Source organism: Streptopelia decaocto (assembly GCF_964273445.1).
Source record: "Streptopelia decaocto genome assembly, chromosome: 2".
Classification (NCBI taxonomy): Eukaryota; Metazoa; Chordata; class Aves; order Columbiformes; family Columbidae; genus Streptopelia; species Streptopelia decaocto.
The window spans coordinates 48,745,612-48,763,865 of NC_138655.1; the positions used below are offsets into that span (position 1 = coordinate 48,745,612).

General features: G+C 39.1%; 1 protein-coding gene across 6 annotated transcripts in view; it reads left to right on the forward strand.

The window, feature by feature from the left end:
- ZNF521 (zinc finger protein 521) overlaps positions 1-18,254 on the forward strand; it is a 235,116-nt gene that overhangs the window by 119,823 nt on the left and 97,039 nt on the right. The window lies entirely within an intron of this gene.

Consider the following 18,254-nt stretch of genomic DNA (forward strand, 5'->3'; position numbering starts at 1 on the left):
TAGTTGAGGACAAAGAGGCGAAGAAGTGGAATTCCTTGCTTGCATTAAGTGAGTGAAGGTCCAAGAGTTCTGACTGGCAGATCTGTCTGCACATACCTAGACACTGTGCTTTGTCAAGCAACGCTCATGTTTACTTAAACTACTCACTGATTCAAGCCTAGGTTAGGGAATGCCAGCAGACAGAAAGCGAGGCAAACCCTGGGGTTTTTTAGGCATAATTTTGGACCTAGATGTGAGCGTGTACTTTTGTTTGGATAATCATGAGGATGATTGCCAAATGAAAACACGCTTGCTGATGTGTGTATTGGAGTCTGGTGGTAAAACAGTGTCTCAGCTTTTGAGTGAGAAAGGAGGAAATGTAAATCCATGTGTGTTTCATATGGGTTTAGGAAGTACTGGCATAAACGGTAATTCCTCAGCTGCCTTTTTTCTTTTACCTTTCCACCTATGTGGAACACGTAGCATTTTTAGCATCTCTCTTTGAGAAAATTCTATTTCTGGGTGTTGGTGTCTGTGGAAAAAAGGGAGGCTTTCTGGCATCCCTTTGTTTTCATCACATAGTTTACAGTTGGCATTTGACCTGAAAGAGTAGGAAGAGAGTCTGCCATTGTTTGTGTTCTGTTTGATGCACTCCACTGCTCCTCCTAGTATTTTCCCTGTTATTTTAAGGAGACGAGCTAAACGTTGTTTTTTTTTTTTCTTCCACTGATTCTTTTACATCTGTAGTATCTGATGCAGTTCAGTGTAAATAGACTAAACAGTTGCCTAGGATTTTGCACACATGGACGTACAGGGTGGCTCAGGACTGGGGGAGTTCAGACGTTTAACTCAGAAAAAGAAATACTCCATATAAAATTATGAGGCTCAACAGCAGTAGTGTAAATTTGTAAGTGCTCTGAGTAAAATGCTGTTAGGCATGAGATAATGTAAAGAGATGACATTGCCAAGAACTATTTATGAAGAGCTTAATTTTTTTCACTCTGATAATTCTTGACCAATAATTACCAGCTTCTAATTATCTATTTTAGTTAGAAAGAAATCTCTATCACTATGGAGGTTGGCATTGCAACTAGCGCATAAATCCCCAAAGAGGTAAATGTGTTCCAAACAGCCACAAACAACTGTCTCATGAAACATAGTGAGCAAATTGCGAGCCGCTGGCTGTGCACAACAGAGCAGCACATTTACCATTGAGGACTGATCAGGATGACAAAGAGAATGATAAAAAGGGGGAAACAGCCACAATTTCTGTAGTTTGCTGCTACTTTTGATGATGGAGAAAGCAAGCCCCAGTGTCATAGCAAGAGCCACTACCCCTCTGAAGAATCAGGGAGCAAAGGGGAAGGGTGTCATGGTCAGGACTCAGTACCTTTCTGCAACCCTACTTTTGACCATTTATATCTAGGCCATTTCTGATAAGTAGAGACTTTTCTTCCTTTAACCTTTTCAGTATCATGTATAAAACAAGTTTTGTGAAGTCTGTTGTGGTGAGGGGGGGAGCTTATTTTTGAGAGGAGGATGTTATGTAGCGTTGAGTGAGGCAACAGCTGTGAGCAGAAGGAGGAAATGAAGGGAAAGAAAAAAAGATGCCACTCACCCAAGTTAGGAAGCAAATGGGAAAACAGGATGAAGCAACCCTGCAGTTGACAAGAAGAATTCTAGTTTACAACAGCAAATACATCATTAAACCCCAATAAAAAAAATCTGTGCTGCAACAATTGTAGTTTAAAAAGAAGAGTGTCTAGAAAGTGGGATCTAACATTTTAATTTATCTGCAAAGAAATTTTACAGCTGTGTTTTACAATAACAGGTAATATGTAACCATTAGAGGACGTAAAGACACATCTTAGTGCAACTCATGATTTTTTATTTTTTCAGTGACAGTGATATAAGTAGATAATGAGTATATATGCTTGTGTGTTGTGTGGATATGCATGTTTGCATTATGCATGTATTAACTGCATGCATAATAAACCTATAAAAATAAATCATCTTATTTACCTCAAATATGTGCAGTGTACATGTGGACAACATCCCTGATGTGAAGACAAAGAAAATACCTCAATCAGCTTTCTGGAGCCCAGGAAAATTTTATTCTAGTTGTAATAGCATGTGGCATTCACAGATTCTGTTATTTGTCTAATGCCTGGGGTCATTAAAAAACATGATTTTCCTTTCATATGCACAGAAAGGTGTGCTGGGCAACTAATACTTGTTGCACCATGTTGACCTCAAGTAAAATGTCTTCAGAATGTTAGTTGAATTGCTGTACAGTAAAACTGATGTTAAGAAGTCTCTCCCACTCGAGGTTTAGGAGAAAAAGCATCCAAAGATGTGCACCTGCACACTAGAGGAGGAAGGAGATGGAGACTTCCTTTTGTCAGTCATCTTTCACTGATTCCTCAGTAGTTAACAATGGAAATTGTCGATTTGTAGTGAAGAGGTGGATAATACCCTCTTAGCATCATGAAATCATTTGGATGCCTGGGAATCTTCTATTTACAGGCAGAGCTGGTGAGAAGTTGTCTGAAAGTTGGAGGAAACTTGGTCACCTTGTCTGCAAAATGAGGAGATGTAATTGAAATACCCAGAATAATACCCAGCATTTGGTGTTAAATCTGAGAAGGTTTATTTTGTGAGGAGCTGGGTTACAAAACAGACAAAATCTGGGCTGTTTAATACTAACAGGAAGCTACTCTCCTGTGAGCAATGCTGGCTTATTTGAAAAGCCCATAAAGGGTTTCTGCATGGACCATACAAAAGGGATACTTTCTCTTTAATAGCCATCTGTACAGGAGAGATGAGAAGTGGGCCAGGTCATCTCTCCTCAGCTGTCATGATATTAACGTAGGTAATGGAGCAAGCTCTGCGTTCTGCTGGGTGTTGTTTTTCATAGATGTTCATCGATTTACACAGATAATTTTATTTATTTCTTAGAGTTGGTCCAAGCAAACCAGGCAGAATAACAAACACCAAAGCATTTCAAATGACTTTATCTTTGTTGTTTCGTAATGTAACTTTTGTCTAAAAAATGGTGTCACACCTACTGTGCAGATGGCTGCATGATTTGTAAACCAGCCAAAACATTTAAACAAATGTGTGGTCTGGGGATAGATTAAATAAAGGATAAAATGGAGTGTGGACCACAAATTCTAATAATCAGATGATTTTAAGTTGTGTGTGGTGTGGAGCGATGGTAGCAGCGATGGCAGGGAACGCTTGCCAATGACAGCAAGGTGCCTCACAGATCTCAGGATGGAGCCTGTGGCCTAGTAGGCCTCAGTTTGAGAGCGGCACATTTGCTGTACAGCTGGCAGCTCTGTATGGGGACATCAGATAAAACTTATGTAAAATGAAGTGTTATTGCTTAGTAGGAAATTGTGCAGAGAGGGAATTTGCAGACAGTAACTGAAAACAGAATTCATGGTACCAATGAAGCAGACTGTAAATATGAAGAGGCTTTAATTATCTGCGCAATTTAACAAAAAATTCAAGACGTATTCGGGAATGGCAAAGGCAGCTGTAAGCACACCAGAGCGGTACCGTTCATGGGGCTGCAGGTGATGTGTGTCACCTATTTGGGGCTGCAGGCATCCCACCATCCCCCCAGCCTGGCTGTGGGGTCCCCCCCACCGAGCAGCTCTGCCTGGAGCTGGCGCTTCATTTTGGGGGCTGGAGGTAGGAATGGTTGCTTGCTTTTGAGACGGCTTGCTTTTTGAGACTGTCCAGTCTTTTAAAATCAGAAATGGTTAAGTCAGGGCGTACATCCATTCATTTATTTTCTTTTTTTTTTTTTTTTGAGGGGGGCACCTCAGACTCAAAAAATCCTAATAAAATTGAATGAAAGTGTCTTATTATTAAAGACTATTATTATTAGCAATAATAGTAATGATACTACTACTAATAGAAGCATTGGGAAAACGTCCACAGTACAGACTGGCCTTCATTTTGTAGAGAAAAAAGCATAGCACATGTAAGCTTTAGATTTTTCCTGCAGAAGTGCCCGTGGTGTGAGCAGCACTCGGTGGAGGGGACGATCTCGAAAGGTAACACCAGGCAGTACAAAAGTTGTTCCTTTCCCTCCGCCTGCTGTAAGATTCTCCTCCGAGCCGCTGCTGTGATGTACCGCACAGGTTAATACTCAGGCACCAGGGGCTGAATTAATGGCAGGGTGTCAGCCTTCCCTTTTGTTCTTTGCTGCTGACCATTTGTATTGCAGCCTTTGTCAGTAGCCGTAGCACATTCCTCCGGGCCATGTTTAGCTGTCAGCACAGCACCATTGCTATTCTAAATCGTCCCCCGTTCTGAGCTGAGAAGCCTCCGACTCTTCGAGGGTGTAAGTCCCGAGGTTTCTCCCCGCGATGCCAGCGCAGGAAGCGAAACAAAAGGAAGCCAATATGGAGAGTGGGTGTCGAGCTTCGGCTGCTCATATTGTTGCATTCGGTGAGCTGACGGGGTTTCGTAGGTCACCTTTAGAATTATGCCTATGACAGCAGTAGCTACCTGCCAAGATTGCAAGGTATCTGGCGGCTCTCAGGATGGAGCCCGTGGCCTGGTAGGCCGCCGTTGGAGGGGTACACATTTGCTGTACAGCTGGCAGCACTGTATGGGGCAGCAGTGTGGGCTGTTAGGGAGCTGGAAAGGAGACAAGCATGAAATTTCTTCTAACCCCAACTCTGTTTTTCTGTACTGTTGGCTGCTTCTCAGTTCCTTGACAAAAAAACCAATCAGGCACCCTTTAATCCGCCTGTGATTACCAGTGGTATAAAAAGAGAAGCATAATGAGGAAAAATGCCTCGTTTTGTTGCCTTCAAAAGCCAACAAATTGGAGTTAACTTGACAGGAAGTGGCTTAATAATTAGATTATTTATTTATTCCTGACACATATCCCCCTGTTACTAGTCTCAGGAGATCCTGTAGATGGTACGATTTTCAAGCTGCCATTACTTCGCTGTCTTCTGTGAACAAAGAAGCTACTGTCTATCAGTCAATTAAATGCACTCTTTAAGCAGAGGCTGAGAAGTCCTCAATGGATAGAGCCCTGGGACATTGTGGCTGATGATTTCTTTCTCTGTACTGTACATCACACTCTCAACTGTGGTCCCCACAGAGATGGAATAAAGTCATGCATTAAAATATCACTTGTTGATTTGTTTGCTAATGAAGAGCCATTGAAATGTTTGTGTATTTCTGTGGCAAAATTGTTGATAAAAGGACTACTTGCTTGCATATCTTACTTCATCTTCAGTAAGCGCTTATTTAAGACTTACTAAAATTAAAGTCAACAAATTAAGGAAAAAACAGAGAGATGGATAATATTGGTTTACTTGCAATTCACATCAATGTAAATAACACTGAGAACAGCGAGAAGAGAGGAAGGGGAATAATAGTACTTCAACCATGTCTGTTATAATTTTCTTCATTAGTAACGATAAGGATCTCTGGTGGTGTTTTCTGGTGTGGTAGTGGGTACTACTTCAAATTATAAAAACGCTGAAGTATCAATTTAAAAATTACCCTGGATATGTGAGGATATTATATTAAAAAAAACCAAAACAACAACAAACCCACACACAAAACAAAAAACAACTTGATACTTTGTTTCTGCTTTGTGCATTTCTTTTTGGATTTTAAATATGCCTAGCTAACAAAAACTTTCATTATTTAGAGATTAACTGTGTGCAGCTGGTTGCTGTCTTAGCTGAGAAAAGTGCAACCGTGTCAAGCTAGTTAGTGATGCTGGTTGAGGGTACATGTGTAATGCAAAATCAGCAAAGTTGTCTGAAGCTGGGGCTTCTGAGCTTAACACCACCCTCCCTCACTCTCCCCTCCACCCCACCAGACTTTTTAACTGGATTTCATAATCTCTGAGTATTTGCCCTTTTGCCATTCTTCTTCCAGCCTCCAAGACCCTGGGTCACCAGAATGGACCAGTGTGGAGCACATCTTGGGCTGGGGTGGAGAGAGGAGGTGTTTGATTTTTCTTTTTTTAAGAGAATTTGACAGGTGTACCTGTCTTCACACTGAAAATCATTAATTGGCAACATCCATCTGGAGTTGATGCAGGTCTTACACTGCTTGTCTTATACAGCTATATTTGCTCCTAAGAAATATAGATAGTGTTATAGCAGTTCTCCAGTGAACTAGCTCTGTTCTGAATTTAGCCTCTCTATGACCATTTGCACCTGCAAATAGAGCCTGTAAGTGCTATAATATATGGTTATTTTCTCAACCTTATAAAGAAAGTCACTCATACCAGGATTATTGTTTTCAATGAACTTAACAACAAGCTATAGGGAATTAATTCAAACCAGCCTCAAATTGGTGTGTTTCTTATTCCTATCCTGTTATTCCAACTCATTTTATTAGAAAAAGCTTAGATACTCAGAGGTGTTCTATAATAGAAAATGAATTTGAAACCCATTCATTAATTGGTGATTAATACATTTCAGGATTAGTTTAAGCAAGGCCCTACCTCCTGCCCAGTCAAGTATGTTCTGGTTAATATCCAATTATCTGCACCTTCGTACTTATTATGTCTTAATATTTCGGATATGATAACCAGAAACTTGAGAGTAATGCTAATGAGGAGCATAGAACAGGAATTAACCAGTGACACACTCAATGATCCCTACTGAGGAAAGTAACTCCTTCTGTCTCCTCAGCATAGTGGTCGAGCTAGCACCACACTTTCAGCAAGCAGTACTTTCAGTTCAGGCTTTATGGGAGCTTAGAACAAGATTTAGGTAAAAATATATATATTTTTTTTTTCATGCCTCATAGAGTGTGTTTGGTCAGAAGATGCTCCCGCACACCCTTTTTCACATGTGGAGTTACTCTCTTTAAGTGGAGCCAGTGGAAAACCAATAGTAAAGTGAAATGGTGATACCTGCTTAAAATACAAGCTGTTTTGTGATTGAGTGCACTCCCTTCTTATATACATGGGTGTATGCATGCATGTGTATATAGGCTGAATGGCCTATTTATCATGTCCTTCAGCTTATGAGACAGCTGCTTTAGTGACCGGCAAACCAGATACAAATGTCTGTGAAATAAAAATAAATCTAATTGATAAATGTGAAATGTAAACATTACCAAACTAAAATTTTCCATGCGCAAAAATGTCAAGCCCCTGAAGTTTAATCTCAGGATTCCTGCCTTTGAAAAATTATACGCCCTCTTAATGAAACATGCTGGTAAAACCATGGGACCAACATATCAGTGGGGCAGAACTGAGTAATTGTGTCATGTGGCCTTAAAGTAACTTAATTATAGGGGTAAACTCAATGTATAGGGAGAAGGGAAGAAGAAACGTTCCTTTTGGCAGATTTATTTTTCTTAACTAAGCTGGTGTTTGAATATGTTGTGCAATTCAGGGCATTAGGAGAAGCCCCAGAGGAAATGAAGCAGTGGGCAGAGTGAAAGAGACCTGCTCAAAGGTGCAAAGCCACATAACACATTATTTTTATTACATGAATATAATCCGATATATGTGGTACTTATCCAAGAGACTTTACAGAATATGCTATTCATAGTGTGTTGGACAAAGCTTACTTCAAAACACTGCCTCATTCACTGCATTTATACTGAAAGGTACAGGTCTCGTGTTTGGGTTAGACTGCATGATAAAAGGGATAGTATATTTGTATAATCAAAAGCAATCATAAAACACATGTACACTGGCCAGAGTTAAGGATATGCCTGTAATGTCCTGTTTTGGTTTTCTTTTTCCAGTGCCTAGCCTTACAATTTGAATTTTCTCTCACACAGCGCTTTATTAGAGTGTAGTAGTTCGGGACCTCAGTGGTATATTAGTGGTATATTCTTAATATCTTGCCGTTTGGCTAGGTACCCTTTTTCCCAACCCTCTCACAGGCGACCTTCACAATGAACCCACTGTGCTTCTGGCTTCATTGCTTTTCATTGCACACCTATGCGAGTGCCAAGACATTAGATAACTGTGCAAAAAAAATTCCCCCCAAGCCCCCTAGATGAGACTCCTGCTGAGCACTGGGTAGTTCATTGAACAACTTGGGAGATGTTGATGTTTACTGCCTCATTCAATTAGTCATTCAGAGGCAACACAGCCTTCCATTTGCTTCGAAGTTTTGTTAAAAAGCCTAACCCAAATATCACTTAGTGCAAAGTGTGATTTGCAAACTGTCATAACATGATCAAATCAAAACCAATTTTCACCAGAACAGTTAAATACTCTTCTCTTCAGCTGAGTGACATTTCCCTGCCAAATTTGAACTTTTAACCCACGTTGCTCCTTGTGTGCTGTTATTCTTCAAGTTAGAATTAAAGGGGATGGTATTTTTAACCTTTTTTTATTAAAATATTGCTGAGATTAAAAAAAAAAAAAAAAAAGAAGACTAAAATGAAAACAAAATGAAAATAAAATAGTGAAAAATGAAATAAATACACTTAGGCAGAGAGCTAGCCTAGAAAGCTTAATCTTAGGGATACTTCTTAATATTTGAACTCTACTTTTACCTGCTGCTGCAGTTGCACCAGTGATGGAGTGTGCCTGACAGTACAGACCAGAATTGTACCACCAGGAAAAATCCTTCATGGTGGTGCATGGGAACAAATTAGGTGACAGAAAATAGGACTCTAATTTCTATGATATGTCACCTAGGTTATCGTATTTTACATCAACTGCTGCTTTTGTGCTGCATGTGCATCTCTTTCAACCCTTGCAATGGGTCCTCCAGGCCAGCCTTTTTGTGAGCTGGTGATTTTCTTTGTCTGCTTCAACCTAAAGCTTCTGTAGCAGAAGTTCTCTTCTCTGACAGGAGAAGCACTCTCAACACACTCTAGCTGCCCTTTTTTCTTAAATGTATCCTTCTCATTCATCTCCTTAAAAAGCAGATGTGGAAGGCTCTTTGACTCTGAATTCTCCTACACCATTATCTCCCACAAAACGCAGTTAACTTTTTCATGCTGTAACACAGTCTCTCCCTCTCTCCTTTTGCTGTATGGTGGTGTCCTTTCTTGTTTGGAGGGGGAACTCCTTCTACCCAAGTCTTTGCTTGACAGGCTACAAAGGCAATTTTTGGTTCAGAAATGTCAAAACAGGAGTGTTAATGAGTGAAAGTTTGTGGTGGTTCCAACATTCTCAATGACTTTTTCACTAGCCTAGACCAAGTCAATGAAATGTGAGATAGAGGCAGTACTTACCCACAGAGAATTTTGAAGACAAATTAGTTAATGTAAACTAAGAAGGAAAATTATTGTAATACTGTAAATAACAAGGTATCGAATATTTGTAGTTTTTATTATCTTTTGGCTGATGGGGAATTCTGCTGCTTGCCTTAGAGCTCCCAAATTTGGTTCATGTTTCCTATCCATTTCAGAAGCCGTTTTTTTAAAAAAATTGTTCCTCCTTTTTTACTGTATCATCGCTTTTCACAAATGCAGCCCAGCTGATTTCTATTCTTGACATCACCTTCTCCACACAACAAAAATTGTCCTTCATTTCTTCCCCAGTCACAACCAGTTAACAGAAAGAGAGCTAGCAGAAATTGTGGTGGCTTCCTTGTGTCAATGACATTGGCTTATTCCTCTTCAGAATTTGTCCTTGGTCACTGCAATTCTAAAAGTTGCTTCAAGGTCCATCTATTCTACAGGTCCTGTACCTTGCACAAACCTCTTTCTTAATTTCTATATATTCTGCTATCATATGAAAGCATTTCTCCCTTGCCTAAACCAGTTGCATTTCTTTGTCTTCCTTGGGTATCATTAATTTGCAACCAGTTATTGCTGTGCTTTTGTAACAGATTTGTGGCTTCACACTATAAAATGTGTTGTCACTCTTTAGCTTCAGTCGCTTATTGTGGCGTTGGGTTAAGTCTTGTAAAAATGACACACTTGTGCACCTTCAGGAGAGTTTTCGTTTTTCATTATTCTCTGCTGAAATTACCTTCTTTTTCATCTACAGTCCTAATTCAGTACCAGCTATAGCTGGCACCACAGATCTTGTAGCTTTAAATAGTATGCCTTAATATTGCCCCCTTTGTATGCTGTATTGTAATGAAGCAACATCAGTAAATTGCAGTGAAGGGTGATTGTTGCATGGGGATGACTACTACACCTTGGGGTCCATTTGCACCAGATTATTTTTTTATTGTTGTTATTACAACCCATCTTCTTTACTCTCTTGATGCCAAACTTGCTGTTGGACATCCACGCAGCACCAGGGATCTTTAAAAACATTTTGGACATCAACTTGTCTCTTAGGTACACACCAATGATTGTTCAATTCCAGGCTCTGGTGTCCTGGGTGGCTTTGCAATACTTTAGTGACACCAGCTTGGTCTGTTCACTAGACTTGCGGTGTTCTTCATCATTTGCTCTTAAAAAAATGAGTTCGTTGCTGATAGAAGTGACAGGCATTTCTTGCTAACCATTTTCTGACAGGAACAATACTAGATTTATAACAGGTGGAACATGCTTTTTCCCTTCTTGCTATTCCCCATACATTTTACAATACAGAAGAGTGCAAAAATGATTTTGCTTGAGCTGTTTCCTTTCCTTTTGGCTCTGTGTTCACATTCGAAGGAAGAATTACAGCGGTGGTGTCAGTTATCGAGTGCCATGAGCTCAAGGAACCTTCTGCAAAATTCATTTTCACTCAAGTAATAGAAATTATTATCATTGTAAGGATACAAATATTTTAATAAAGACATTTTCTTTTCAAAAATCTTTCCAACTTACAGTGACAGTGTCTAAATACAAGCAAGGTAAGAGTGCAGATTTCTGCCTTAGTTGTACAAGAAGCAGCCTTCAGTCATGAAGTTTTTACATGATTTGTCAGATGACAAAGTGGAAAATAAGCAGTGATTTTGTATACGTGGAGGCCAAGAAATTGTCCTGTGTTCTACAACATGTTCTACAACATCAAACCTGATGCTTGATGACTTACGCTGCTGATAAGTTTGGCAGCAACATTCCTGCCACCCCTCCCACTGCAGCTCGGGGACTCAGTAACCCCTCTGGTGCCCTGCTAAGGGTTGAGAGTTGAAGCTCCAGTGTCGGGACTCTCACCTGTGTCGTCTTGCGGTGCCAGCAGCCGCGTTCTTTGATGCTGTCCCTGCTGGGACTGTTTGCACAAAGAGAAGTGTCCCAAAGCAGGAGCGTCACAGGATCCTCAGGCTCACTTCTGTACCCGCATCTCTGTCTCTTGCACACAGTAGAAGTTTCAAATGGGCTGGCGTGGCACCACCGTACATTAGGCACTGTAAAGGAGAGGTCTGATCCTGAAAACATGGAAGTATGTAGATGATTTTATTCACATGAATAGATGCCACAAGCTTCCTTTTATACAGGAATAAGGCTATATATGTTCTCAAGTGTTTGTAAGATTGAGGCCTAAACTGCAATACCGGGTGTGTGTTTAACAGCGTGTTCTAAATGCAGAAAAAAATATCTGTCTTCCATAATGAAGTCATCATCCCATTAAAACATCTTTTTTTCCCTCAGTGATACCAAACATGAATTTTCAGCTGTAATTTGGATTTTTTCCATCGTTATGAAGATGACACATTTTTTTAATTGCAAGGAAGCTTTTTTTCCCAGTTTCTTCTTTAGCTTGATACTGTGGCTGTGTAGCACTCCCATTTAAATCAGGAATTAGAGCTGACACACCTTGAATTGAACTATCAATTCTTTTGAAACTGACGCCAGTTCCACACTATTCGGTCGTACAAACTTCCGATTATGGGCCAGAGAGCATTGATTTTTAGCTGTCATTTCTAGCACACACACCGTAGAAATGAAATTTAAACCTTAATCCACTCTTTAATACAATTAATTTTTAATGTGCAGTAATACTAATTGAAATAGCCTGAATTTAGTAAGTCACCACAAGACATTTTCAGAAGCAGGAGTCTCCACTGAGAGCTGGAAGGACAGATAATCATTGTTACAGTGTTTGCAGTATAAATACACACTCTGCAGGCAATTCCACGCCAAGAGATTTTTTGTTAGTTTATATTAATATATTTCATTGTGGATTTGAATTTGTTTCCAGTGATTCCTACTTAAACACATCTGTTGTCATGAGCCAAGTTACTTTGATTTTATTTTCATGGTCGTGTTTATTTTTATAGAATATTTTCAGTCTTATGTCTGTATTTTTAATGCGTTTGTCACCATATTACCTACTTGTCAAATGCATTGTGATGTGCAAAGAAGCATATTCAATTTGCTACCTGTAAAATGGTCAGGTATGCAGTTTCTATGTATGATAAACCAAATCCTCATGTTCTGTACTTGACTCTTTTCCCCTAGGTTTGCCTTTCATGTAAGCAATATATCTGTGCCAGCCCAATTTCACTACATCACTTTTAATTTTCAGATATTTTAGCAGGGAGGATGGAGAGGGGTTTCTAACTGCAGAGGAACAGATCTTACACAATTAACCAAGGAGGGATTTAATCATTTTTATAATAGCAAGATGCCATTGCTACATTTATCTGGTAAGAAGGAATACTTCTTAGAATGCATCAGTTCTTCTGATGAATGGGCTTGTACAGTGTTCAAAGTGAGTGCCAATGTTAAGTGAAAAAAAAGGTCATGTGCTTTATATCATCCTTTCATGGCTTTCACATTACAGTATTTAATAAGCCAATAGTACTGTTAAATATTTAGCAAAGGTTCCCTCCAAAGCTTGCCATATATTCAAATGGGATTTTGAGACATTTTGCAGCACATAAGTAAAAATTATGCTTTAGCTCTTGAAATGGTTGTAACATGGCATATTTCCTAAAGGAAATGCAGGACAACATGGCATAAATACGTTCAGCAAATTTCACACCCACAAAACACCAGAATTGATTCCCGTTTTTAGGATTAAGGGTTCAAACTGACTCCCATTTTGTGAGAAGAAAGCTGCAGTGAGTTTATTTGTACAGAATGTTAAAACAGTATTATAGCATTTAGTAAAAACCCTGCAACTCACAGTGTGATATTTTAAAGGCTCCTTACCAGTACATCATTTGTAACAATGAACGTTTTCCGAGTTGGGGGTGAAAGAAAAGCAAAGATCAAGTTGTTACCTTCTTCTGAGGCTAAGACAGTACATCACTAGGTAACGCTTTTAGGTTCTGTAGTATGCAAAACAGAGATTTAATAACATAGTTGCTGCATGATGTTGTTAATCAAACAATAATAAATCATGAGAAACCCTGTCTTCTTTGACAAACGTCTTCCTGTTTCAGATCCTTGTTGTATGCTAATTAATCCTCAGTAAGTACTTGTATATTAATTAAATGTCTTGCACTTAAAATACAGCCAAGCCCATTTATACTGTTTAAGGAGGTGAATTTCATGTTATCTTCGGAAGGGACTTGGGTTCAGTGTGTGATGCAATGGGCATTCTCCTGTTTCTTGGGATGGCGCGCTGATTTTAGGCGCTGCGCCAGGTGAGCACCCTTTCCCCCTGCCCCATTCACATTTAAGAGTAGGGTGCCAAGGTTGGGTGAGCCTGTCTGGGTGTTAAATTAGCAGGCTCGCTGCTGCTGTTGCTGCCCAGAGGAGCACGGTCCTGCCCTGTGCAGGGGGAGAGTGACAGGTACGGAGCAGCTTTGCAGGTGCTCGGCTGCCTGGCTGGAGGCTCCCACTTCTCTGCTTCCTGGGGATGTCTCCAGTCCTCCTACTCATTACTTAGTCTGTGAGCTGTGTGCAAGAATTTTGGCCCCCTGAAGAACTGTATTTTCAGGTGTTCTTTAAAAAAGAAAGGCTATCTGTGGTGGGCGTGAGGCACACTTAGTGTTGCACGTAGTGGTTTAACCCCCAAGAGTGGAAGGCAGTGGTTTTCTGCAAATTTTGTTTTCATTTTGGGTGAATATATATATGTGTGTGTGTATGTGTGTATATATATATATACACATATATATATATGTATCTTCAATTTTGCTAGCAGCTAATACCTGTTTTTTTTTAAATATTGTAGAAAAATAACTCACTTCCAAAGAAATAGCAGTGTAGCCTGTTTACAATTTAATTGAGTTCTATTTAAAATGTTGGATTTATTTTGCTTGGGAAATCATGTTCATATGTATGGCGTATTTGTTTAAGTATTCAAAAAATTAGGCTGTTAATTGCATGCATGTGTGTGTATATGGAAAAGTCTATATAGTTATATAGGATAGACATATTTAATATGCATAGCTTGATGTATGTTGACCTCAGGTTACGAGAGTAGAAAATCCCATTTTCCAGCTTGTTTCAAATGTAGTAAAAATGCTGCTTCAGTTGCTTTATGCTACTCACATTGGGAAAGGTGCTTATACTGTGATAATTATCATCAAGGAATATTAATGTGTTCAGCATTTGTAACCCAAAAACTCATTATAGCTTAAGCTGTGCATCATCTGTGAAGAGAGAACTTTGCCAGAATTCGCTCTTCACAGGGGTTGCCTCCTGCTTGTGATGGAGTGGTCAGAGTATTGTAAGAGGTCACTTAGGCTATTTTTGAAAGCTGAAGTTTTGCAATTTTTGATTCACTACCTTCTGTCTAAATCGCTTAGCATTCTTCCCCCCAAAAATTTGCTTTTTCTAATTGAATGCCTGGTGAAGTGCATAAAGCTAAAAGATTACATCTCATTATGTACAAGAGGCTAAAGGTGTAGATGTAAATATTACACATCAAGGTCACGGAGATTTCAGGGTCCGTATTCCACCAGCATACATGGAATACAAACACTATGTCACTCATGCTAATGAGAACCAGCCATTCCAGTCCTGTGGTCTTTGATAAGAATCTGATTTCTTACTTGTGTTAAATTATTGGTTCTTTTGGTAAGAACTTCCACTTCAGTATTTATGTATTCTCGGACCATATTTTGTTTCCTTAATCTATTTCACCATGAAAAATAGAGTTTATCATTTTTACACCACTGTTGTCTTCTGGGCTCTTGAACCCACAGTTTAACAACCTTCACATTTCTAAAATATACTTGGGCAGCTTGTTCAAAGCATCAGAGCCCAATTCTTTCCTCACTTAAGTTTCCCATCAATGTCCCCCAGTTGACTGAGCTGATTTACATTAATGTTGTTGAGAGGAGATTCAGTCCTGTAAGGGTTATTTTGTATTTTCAGTAGTATGTCTTATAAGAGTCTATATGTGGCTGTACATTACAGTACCCGAATATATGCTCAAGTGGTTACAGAATAAGATGACTTTAACTTCTAAAAATAAATTATGCCCTACAACAAAGAATTTATTTTTTGTTGGCTTATAATTGAAATCTTCCTTCCAACTAAGCAGCCTTTGCAGGTGAATATCATGCTTCCACTTTAGTAATGAAGACTGCAGCAGAGCCAGAATTGTGTTGCTCAGTGCTGTTGTTTCTGGAATTTTTAATATGGCCAGGTTTTATTATTTCTCCTCCCCAATACTGATACATTCCTTGTCATTTCTCAGTCTTAATATTGCCTTATGTTGCATGTTGTAGTTTGCTTTATGTTAGGCAGTGAAGACTGGCTTTCATGGACTGCTTTGTTTCTGAGGTCAAGAAGTGAACCTGGCCTTGCTCCTGGGAGGACTGGAAAAATCTATTTCATAACTTTCTGCAGGCCTCAAAGAAGGCTAAGAAGAAAAAGACAAAACCCACAGGCTTAGTTTAGATCTGGGGAAGAGTTGGATTCATCAGTAGGAAAGCTTGCAGCTGATCAGCTTTTCTTGTCATGAGGCGTCCCTGCTGCCGGGGCAAACTCCACTGATACAGCAGAGCTCTGGGGAACCCTGGGAGGCTTTTAAACACCCACACGTTTGTCCAGAAATACCTGACTTGATAATACAGAACAAATCTGCTGAAGTAAGAAATTGCTTGTCCATTAAATCACAAAAATGAAGGGCTCGAAAGATAGGCAAACACAGTCCTTGTGTGCTGGGGGCTTGCCCAGTTCAGCGGTGGGGCATAACTTTGGTTTGTGCAGTAGAGTGCTAATGCCTCATAATGAATGGCTGCCTTGAACCAAAGAGAGATTCTCAGCAGGTGAGAACACTGTTGATGGGAAATAATATGGTACCATATCTGCTGTGTGGACGTAAACTTAATAATCTCTATGAATTTTGAGTAACCCTGCTTCCCTTCCGAAGAAATGTTATGAAAAGATTGCTTCCAAATCCTTCAGACACTCACTGTTCTTGTGATAGATGCCTTAGTCTTTACCTTGAGGGGCTGGAAATGAATGTGTGTTCTTTGCAAGAGATAAGGATGTAGACTTTAGAAGGAGCAAATTGTATTTTCGTGTTTAAGTTCATCATTTTCACTTGATGTAGTGAAATCCAAATGTGAAGAATTGCTTTTCAACATTTTTTTCCATCTTCTGTATCTGAAGACCTCTGAGTTATTATGCTGAAATGTTCTATTACATGTAATAAAGAAATGTTGGAAAACTGGAAATACAGCAAGATTGCCTCCGTCAATTTGGCTGTACTTGGATTGCTCCAGTTACGTCTTAAATCACTAAAAAGGGTCATCTTTGTGCAACATAATAATGTTACTGAAAAGACCAAACAATCTGCATTTGCAGAGGGCATGACAAATGAAACTGTTATCCAATTTTAACAGTTCCTCCTTTTAATCAAAAGAGAAAGTGGTAGGATTGATTCTTATCCCACTTACACCAATACAGTGAGCTACCAAGTAGCTCTGATTTTGATGAAGTGGGAGCAAATGCTTATGACAAAGCAAGTCAAATCAATACAAGGTCCAGCATTTGTTTTAAAAAATGTTAACAAACATTCGCTCTATCTTTATTTCGTGCTTTTTTCCCAATTTTTTATCTATGTGTCAAAATTCATATTAAAATACTGTGAAAAACGGAGACTGACAATGAAGGCAGCATCTGCTTTTCAACCAGACCCAGAAAATACTTGCATAATTTTTAAATTCATCTGGATTCTATTCTATGCATGGGTCTTTTTTTATATATATATTTAAAATCTTAAAGCTATCATCTGATTTTTTTTAAACAATAGGTTCCTTATATTAAAAAAAAAAATAAGTACCATGTTTGTCTGTATGGTTTATTTTATACAAATCCAAAAGCTCAGAGATTTATTATATGTGTAAACTCAAAACTGAGCAGATTAGATATTGTAGCATGATGTTCAAAGGAGAGCTATTGGAATGGTAGAATTCTTGGCTTGGCTCCCTCTTCAGATGTAATTGCTGCTTCATTAGGTCTTGGAAGAGTTTCCTATGGTTAAATTTAATCAAATGGTTTAGAATGGCAAGCTCGTATGCTCAAAATTCCAATACCACTCAGAATTTTTAACAAGATTTTCCTCAAATCTTTTTTAAACAAATGTTGCTTAACACCAACTGTAGATTCTGAAGTAAGTCTCAGTAGCTCCTCATAATGAATAAAGTCTGATTTATAATAGTCTGCATAGGACTTGGATGCTAAAGGGGAGTCATCTGTTGTAGCTAAAACCTGCTTGCCAGTAGCCTGTGCAATTAAGTAGCAAGACTCTGGTGCTCTTTTAGCTGTATTAGTGGGCAGCTCTGTGTTTTTTTCCTGAGTGTCTTTTACTCATGTAGCTATATTCTAATTCACTGTGTTTTAATTAGCTTGGCTTGCTACGTTAGCTCTTTCAGTTGATGTGATTATCTTGAAGACTTCTTTTACATACTTGAGCGACAGTGAGCTACAGCCTTCTAAAGCACATCCACAGGGTGGATGGGAGAATCTGGTATTAGAGATTAGCGAGTAATGTGAAGAAATGGTTCAAAATGATTGACATTGAAAGAAGAGACAGGGTGTGGGGGGTGGAAAGGAAAATGGAGCCAGCAAACAGTGTGAGCATGCCACTCTCCTCTTTCCAAACCCACTGGAAACACTAGAAGTGTGCAAGAGCCGTGCATGAAGTACAGGTCCGGCACACATTTATCCCAAAATAAATGATAAGAAAAGTGTAATTATAACTGGAGCTGTGGAAGGAAGGAGAGAATGGATAAATGAGAAGAGTGTTCCTTTACAATCCTTGACTTATTTCAAGATGTCAGCTTTTAAGGTAATGAAGGGATGTAGGGGAAGATAATGATTGTTTATTCTTTACCAAGTGAAAATACAAATGCACACTCTGGGATACAAAGAAAGACAAGTTCCCCATCCTGAAGACCTTACAGTCTGAATTTTGCAGGATGGTATACTGTAAAATGCAGGAACAGCTTCAGAATATTATGATTATTTCTGTAAACATCAACTTCTGATAACCATGTCAAATTAAAATGATA